Genomic DNA, 8,344 nt, shown 5'->3' with positions numbered 1-8,344 from the left:
GGTGCGCGCATCGGGGCGCCGGTAAGAGCCCTGGTGACTTGCCACCAATTCCTGGAGTTAGGAAATTTTACCCCCCCCCTTCGGCTGGAATGCGCATGTCCCAGTCCAACCCAAATCTTTTAGTTTTACATGCTAGTACATTGAAATCAGCAAGTTAAGTCATATGGCAGATGTGGATAAATTAATCGTTATAGCAGGTGTGCATGTTATTATCAAAATGTTGAGTTATTCAAGTTTTATTCCATTGGAGCAATATCCTACAACTGCAGAATTAAGCAGGAAAACAGGAATGGTGCCCAAAATTCTTGATTCATATTTAAGTCATATTTTAACATTTCCGCAAGGACTTTGAGTCACTCTTTTGTTTTCAACAACAAAAGTCAATGTTACAGCCCACATGTACATAAATAGCTAGCTCTGTTCCCACTCCTGAGCAAACCAAATACCTCGCCTCAAAAGCAGGAAGACGAAACTGTGGAAGAAGCCCAGTAAATGAGGAATCAGATTTCTGTGGACAAGAAGTTGGAGGACACTTTCTGTATGAGCTGACAAGACTCTCCTACTGTGGGTAGCATGCAACTGAGTATGGACAAGGACAAGGTATAGGGAATCACAGACCTGTCTCAAGATAGCATTTAGACACAAAGAGAGTAGAGTTTCTGACTATCATGTCACCCCATGGCAGCAACTAAATGACCCAATCATTTACTCCATGAGTCCTGGCTGGTCTCCGATTCCAAAGATCTTTATTCAATGCTCTGGAGAAGTAAACAGAAGCCTGAGGTGGTGAAACAAACCCCTGCTTGCTTTCAACCTGCTCGACTGAGTCCATATCCTGGGTTCCTCCACGTTCACTCTGCTCCAAAAAGGGAAGGTTTTCATGAGAACTGCTACATGGAATGGAACAGCCAACTACTTCTTGGCTCCCTTAGTTAGGGTTTCTATTGCTGCAAAGGGACACCATGACCATGGCATTCCTTTTTTTTTTTATAAGTATTCTGCAGGATTCTTTATTCGTTTTATGTACATTGGTGTGAAGGTGTCAGATCCCCTGGAACTGGAGTTACAGACAAATGTGAGCTGCCATTTGGGTGCTGGGAATTGAACCCAGTCCTCTAGAAGAGCAGCTAGTGCTCTTAAGCCCTGAGCCATCTCTCCAGCCCCCTCACAGCAACTCTTATACAGGAAAATATTTAATTGGGTATCTTACAGTTTCAGAGATTTAGTCCATCATCATCATGATGGAGCACGACTGTGTGCTGGCAGATGGTGCTGGAGAAGGAGCTGAGAGTTCTACATCTTGATTCACAGGCAGCCGGAAGCATACTGTGTCACTCTGGGTGTAGCTTGAGCATAGGAGACCTCAAAGCCCACTCCCACAGTGAAACACTTCCTCCATCAAGTCCACACCTACTCCAACAAAGCCACAGCTCCCAATGAGCTTATGGGAATCAATTACATTCAAACCACCACAATAGCTGCAATAACATTGTTGCTTCTAAAGACCTACAACTATTGGCACCTTGAAAATAAATAAAAATAAGATGACAAGGTACTAATGTGGACAAATACACTTAATACATACAGGCTCACTATAGAGACAGTCCCCAGCACATGGCCAAGATTAGACGTCTAATATCCAAGATAAACACTCTAGCATCAACGTATGTGCTACATTCTCTGTTCTCTTTGCAGTTGTCTATTAGATGCAGGCCTGGCTTCTCTTTCAGAAACCTTCTGGTACTGAGTGTCTTACTGTTTCTACCTCCCAGCTAAATGCGTGAACTCTGCTTCATTAAAGATGATTTTCCTGGGCCTGCAAGATTGTTCAGTGGGTAAAGTACCTGTTGCCAAACCCGACAACCTGAGTTTGATCCCAGGGCAGATACTGGAAGGAGAGAACTAATTCCTGCAGGTTGTCCTCTCCTCATACAAACTTGTACATGGACACACACATATTTTTTTCTTAAATCTCATTTTTAAAATCATGTATTTATTATGAATACAACATTCTGCCACCATGTATGAGGGCACCAGAAGAAGGCACCAGATCGCATTACAGATGGTTGTGAGTCACCATGTGGTTGCTGGGAATTGAACTCAGGACCCCTGGAAGAGTAGTCAGTACTCTTAACCTCTGAGCCATCTATCCAGCCCCACCATTTTCTTTCAAACTGCCACAGGGGCAACAGCATCAAATGTGAGCTGCCATTTGGGTGCTGGGAATTGAACCCAAGAAAATTGAGTAATGGTCAAATCCTGGGAGATCTACTTGTTGTCCAATCTTGGTGTGAATGGAAAGTATGTGGCTTATCTGAAGTTTGGCTGGATTAGTCTATGAGGCTGGACCATCTTAGCTTACTACTTTGAAGTTGTCCTGAGCAGTGTGGAGTCCAAAGCTGATCTTGGGGTTATGTTTGTCAGCTTAGTGGCATTACTACAATTCAGGTGGCTTCATCATTGCCAGGCCCCATCATCTTGTTGGAGACCTCAAAGTTCACTGCCAGGAATGATGATGGTTCACTGCAGAAAACTTAAACACTTTAAATTGGCATATGCAGCAGATCTCCAAAAGGTTAAAGGACCACATCAGGGGTACATAAACTTAGTTCCTAGTCACCTATTTCAGACTCAAGCCTGAAATCACATACAGGAAGCTAGATTAAGCTTATTTTTAGAATTAGTTAGTACTCCTTATGACCATTCATATCACAATAGAAGTTTATAGATAGATAGATGATGGATAATCCTAGAAGTTTTGAGATATACCTTAAGAAAAGCTTTAAAGGGCCCAAATAAAACCAAAGGGTTATGAGATTAGTGGCAATAAAATAGTCCTGTAACTTTGATTTTTCTTCTGTCCCATATCAGGTGGCTCTTCTGACATGAGATAGAGATTTTGGATTTTACTTTAACAAGCATGCTTGAGTTTAGAGAAAGAGAGAGAGCCACACTCCAACTCCAAAACCAACTTTAATTTTTAATTGAATTGAATGGACTACAAAAAGACCATTTGCCTTATCTGTCTGTAGAGAACAGCAAAAACAAATGTTTGGGAAGATTTATGAAATTCTATCCTGTTGAAAGTGTGCTATATCATTAGGCCAATTTATTATTTTTCTTGGGACATTTTCTCTTGATGCACCATCCTTTTTCTTCCAATGTCTCATCTGTGCAGTGATCTTCATATTCCTCAGTTGGGTTCCCCTGGAAAGACAAAAACAAAACTCTGCCCCAACCCTAACTTTGGGGAGTTCACTTTTTTGGGGGGAGGCAGGTTATATCTGATCAAATTAAAGGGATTTATTAGTCTTATAAGTTAGCTTAGTTTGAATGGCCATGCTGTTTGATGAACTATTGCCTCTTCTAATCAACAGGTCTCTCCTGTTAGAATTGTTAGACTCTAATCTTTATCAATCTTGATGGTATCCATAGCTTTTCTTCTCCTGTGGAAACAAAAGCAAAACCTCTTCCCCAATATAACACATATCCTAATTTCCATTCTGAGGTCAACACATCTTTAAAGTATGAGACTGATTAATTCAGCAGTTTTTTCTACTATCCAATGTCTCTCCGCAGCTATCATTACTTTCTCATTAGCATTTAGAAAATTTAAAGTTAATAAAGCACTGTGTAATCTGTCCTTGTGGGTCTTTATTACCACTTTTGGTTTATTAAGCATGTCTTTTAGAGTTAGGTTAGATCTTTCTATAACTGCTTGCCCTGCAGGATTGTGTGGAATACCTATAATACTCTTTGTGTTGTAATATGCAAAAAACTGTTTCATTTTAGTAGAGACATATGTTAGACTTTTGTCAATCTTACTTTGTATAGGTATTCCTATAATGGCCATAACTTCTAACAAATATGTAATTACAGAATCAGACGTTTTTAAACTTAAAGCAGTTGTCCATTGAAGTTCTGAATATGTATCTGTGGTATGCTGCATATACTTTAATTTTTCAAACTCCATAAAATGAAACACATCCATTTGCCAAATTTTATTTCTTTGAGTAACATTTGGGTTATATCCTGCAGGTAGTGGGGTTTGGTTATACAAAGAACAAGCAAGATATTTTCTTATAATATCACTTGTTGCCAAGGTTTTTAAATAAATTATTTAGTTCTTGAGTTGTTAATCCAACTGTGAACCACAGACAATATCTCTCCATAATCTTTGAAAACCATTGAGAGTTTGTAATTGATCTCTCCTGATTTGTACTATTTGCGGTTAATTTTTTTTTTGTAAACATGTCTTATATCCTATGCAATTAATAGAATCTCTTCTTGGTATTTTGTTTTCAGGAGCAATTTATAGTCCTAAAAAAGTCAAAATTTTCTTTAAGTCATCAAACATTTTTTTTAAGTATCTGCATCTGAATCAGCTAATAAGATGTCATCCATGTAGTGGTAAATTATAGATTGAGGAAACTATTTACAAATTCTTTCTTCCTTGATTTTCCAAGACAGGGTTTCTCTGTGTAGCTTTAGAGTCTATCCTGGAACTTACTCTGTAGACCAGGCTGACCTTGAACTCACAGAGATCTGCCGGCCCCTGCCTCCCAAGTTCTAGGATTAAAGGCATGTGCCACCACCACCCAGCTACAAATTATTTCCAAGGGCTGTTTTACAAAATATTGACACAAGGTAGGGTTGTTTAATGTCCCTTGTGGAATAATTTTCCACTGATATCTTTTAACAGGCTAGGAATTAATGTAAGCAGGCATTGTGAAGGTAAATTTTTCTCTATCCTGTTCTTGTAAAGGTCTAGAAAAAAAAGCAGTCTTTTAAATCAATCACTACAATAGACCATCCTTTAGGTAATAAAGAAGGCAAGAGAATTCCAGGCTGTAAAAAGTCCTTGACTGAATTACTTTATTAATAGCTCTCAGATATGCTACCATTCTTGATTTTCCAGATTTCTTTTTAATAACAAATATAGGAGAATTTAAAGGACTGGTCAATTCTTCAATATGTTGAGGATTTAGCTGCTCCTGTACCAACTGTTCTAGTCCTATAATTTTTCTGATACCAAAGACCATTGTTCCATCCACACAGTTAACCATTTTAAAGGTAGGGTTCTTGGTACCTTTGAAATCTCAACAGTTGTTTTGCCCTACTTATGTACAACCTGAGTGGTGACTGTTCTTGATAATAACTTTTTAATATTTTTCTCAGATGCATTCTTTATTTCATGATTTGTTTCTCAGATTGGGGAAATATTAATCTGTATTTTACATTGCTGCAACAAATCATATCCCCATAAATTCATTGCTATGTTTGCTACATATGGTTTTAGTTTTCCTATCTGTCCTTCTGGTCCTATACACCCAACCCACCTTGGACTTTGTTTTCCATGAGATAAAGTTCCAATCCAGAGAAGTTGAATATTTACCTCCTGGAGAGGCCAATCTGGATACCAAGATTTTGGTGAAATTATTGTTACATCTTTTCCTGTGTCTACCAAACCATCAATTACAATTCTATTTATTTGTATTTTTAGCTTTGGTCTCTGATCATTTATAGTAGTTTGCCAAAATATTTGTTTTCTGGTCTCTCTTGAATATTTTGTTGTATCTACTGAAGCTGTTATGTCCTTGATCACATTCAAAACAGTGTGGTTTTTAACAACAGACATTAAGTCTTTTAATAGCTCTGGGGATAAGTTTCTCCAATGCTGACAGGGAATGATTAAACCAAATTTGGTGCTGGGGCTTGAAGGAGGTTCCCTAAGGCATTTTCTGATGGCAAAGGGCTACCTTGCCTGTCCCTTGTTGGTCTGCATTCATTAGTCCAATGCTGACCTTCTGTATACTCCAGAAGACTGGGGTCTTCTATTTGTATTATCTGTAGAAAAAAAACATTGTTTCTAGGAACACCTTCCCTACAATCCCTTTTCAGATAACCACAATTAAAACATCTAACATTTTGATTTTTCTTTAAAATTTTAGAAATCACTTTTCCTATCCAAGTATTATCATGAGTGTGAGATCCAATATCAGCTATACTTCCAATCCATTCATTTATATGTGCTGATCTTCCCTTTAAAGGCTTAATCACCCTTTTGTATTCTGAATTAGCATTTCCCAAAGACAAAATTCAATTAATATTTGTCTCACTTCTGGATAGTCTGATACTATTCTATTTATAGTTGAAGTCAACCTTTGCAAAAAATGAGTGAAGGCTTCTTTTGGGCCTTGTATAATTTTAGTAAATCACTCAGTTCCAAGCATTCAAAGCTACTAGATGACAAAGGGCCAAGGCATGATCATCAAATCCAAACTGTCTTGGCAAATCAGCATACTGGACTTCACCAATAAGTGGTCTTGGGAGTAATCAATACATCTAGCCATACTTCATTGTTCTATAACCTGAGAATAAGCTGCCAACATTGCTGTTGTAGCTAAACCTTCCCAGTTTGGGAAGATAATTCTGTTCTGAGTTGCCCATGAACTTAACATCTCCTTCACACATACCATATGAGACAATTGCTTCATTAAATCTCCTCAAATCTAACTTTTGTACGGGATTTCAGTTAACATCTGCATAGTTTTGGAGTGCCTATCATCTGGTGGTTGTTCTTGTATGGTAACTGGATAAACTAAGGTTGATTTTCTAATAACCTTGGGGCACTCCTCTTCAGTTTCATAATACAATGGTACAGTATGTTCTGCTCTAAATTCCTCTGTCTGCATGTGAATATGTTCCTTAGTTTCATTAGTAGGTCTTTCTAAAGATTATACCTTATCAGTCAATTTTTCATATTTGGCACAGTTATGAAACCACTTTTTAAGGATAAAATATGAATCACCAAACTGATAATAATTATAATTGATATTATGTAAATCCCAGCTAAGATGATTATCCCTTCGTGTATTTTTCCATCTTCAAGCCATCCATTGTAGAACTATACACAGTCCTAACTCCCTGCAGTGTAATAACACTCCCCATTCTTAATGTGGGAAAGATTTTTTTTTTCATTAAAGCTTGATATATCCTTAAGAATTCCCAGGTGTCTCACTGGTTTTTCAATTTGCCCCAGCAGTAACTGTGGTGATGGCAGAGCTGCGTCAGGGCAGCCAGCTGCAGTGGCAGCACACAACTCTGCGGGGGTGGGAGATGCCCAGGCAGCCAGGCTAGCGTGGAGCAGCAGGCTGCCTCTGGGCTGCAAGGACTGGGTCAATGGCACCTGCGGCTGTTCACGCGAATCCGGGGGCTGAGGGAATGGGCACTGAATGTGTGGCAGCGACAGTGGCAGCAGGAGCAGCAGCAGCAGGAGCAACTGCAGCAGCAGACGCCCAAGCAGGTGCAAGCGGATGTCTAGGCCTGTGAAGCACACACCGGCGGGTCGTCAGGAGAAGCCCGTGCAGCAGGCAGCGAGGGTAAAGGCATCACCTGAATGACAGAGCTGTGTTTGATGGCTGTGACTCCTGCGGCTATATTTATAGCTGGCAGTAAGCAGCTGTGACACTGGCGGCTGCAGAGCCAGCAGCTTTAGAAGCCACCTTGTAATCTTGTGCCCTGCACTGAGCAGCAGATGAAGTATTCATCTGAATTGTTCTATCATTAATAAAACTTGAGAGAAAGATATCACCGTTAAAAGCCCGATCGATCAAGAAAGCTGCAAAGGAACGACCAGCCGACCCTCTAACCACACTTCCTAGATCTAAAAGCCCATGAATCCTTCTAAGCCACTGCCTACTCCTTGCTGTCCTTTCTATGGTATTCTGGATCTCCCACAATGTCTATGGCTGATTCTGATCAGCTAACCACTGACTCCACCCCCTGATTCAAAATTAACTTTATTAACAGTCTCAGAGTGTCACAGTGCAATCAAATATCCTGCAACTCACACACACACACACATATACACACACATAGACTCACACATTCACAACATAAAAAAATAACAAATCTTTAATATTTTGCTTTTTTTTTTTCGAGACAGGGTTACTCTGTATTGTTTTGGAGGCTGTCCTGGCACTTGCTCTGTAGACGAGGCTGGCCTGGAACTCACAGAGATCCACCTGCCTCTGCCTCCCAAGTGCTGGGATTAAAGGTGTGTGCCACCAACGCCAGGCTGTTGATTTGCTTTTTGAGACAAATTATTTATATAATCTATGATGTACTTTAACTCTGAGGGTTCATTGTTATTTTTTTTCTGAGACAGAAACTCATGTATCCTAGGCTGGTGATATCTTGCTTGTACAAATAAAGCCTGTCTGAAGATAAGAGAATGCCGCTAGCTAACCATAGAGGTCTAGAGAGAGACAGGAAGTAAGATAGCCGGGTGGAAACAGGGAAACGATGGCTGGACGCAGACAGGAAATGGGATGGCTGGGTG

This window comes from Mesocricetus auratus, unplaced genomic scaffold (assembly GCF_017639785.1).
Source record: "Mesocricetus auratus isolate SY011 unplaced genomic scaffold, BCM_Maur_2.0 Super-Scaffold_100008, whole genome shotgun sequence".
Lineage (NCBI taxonomy): Eukaryota > Metazoa > Chordata > Mammalia > Rodentia > Cricetidae > Mesocricetus > Mesocricetus auratus.
The sequence above is the reverse complement of the archived record's forward strand: the minus strand, read 5'-3'. Positions refer to the sequence as shown.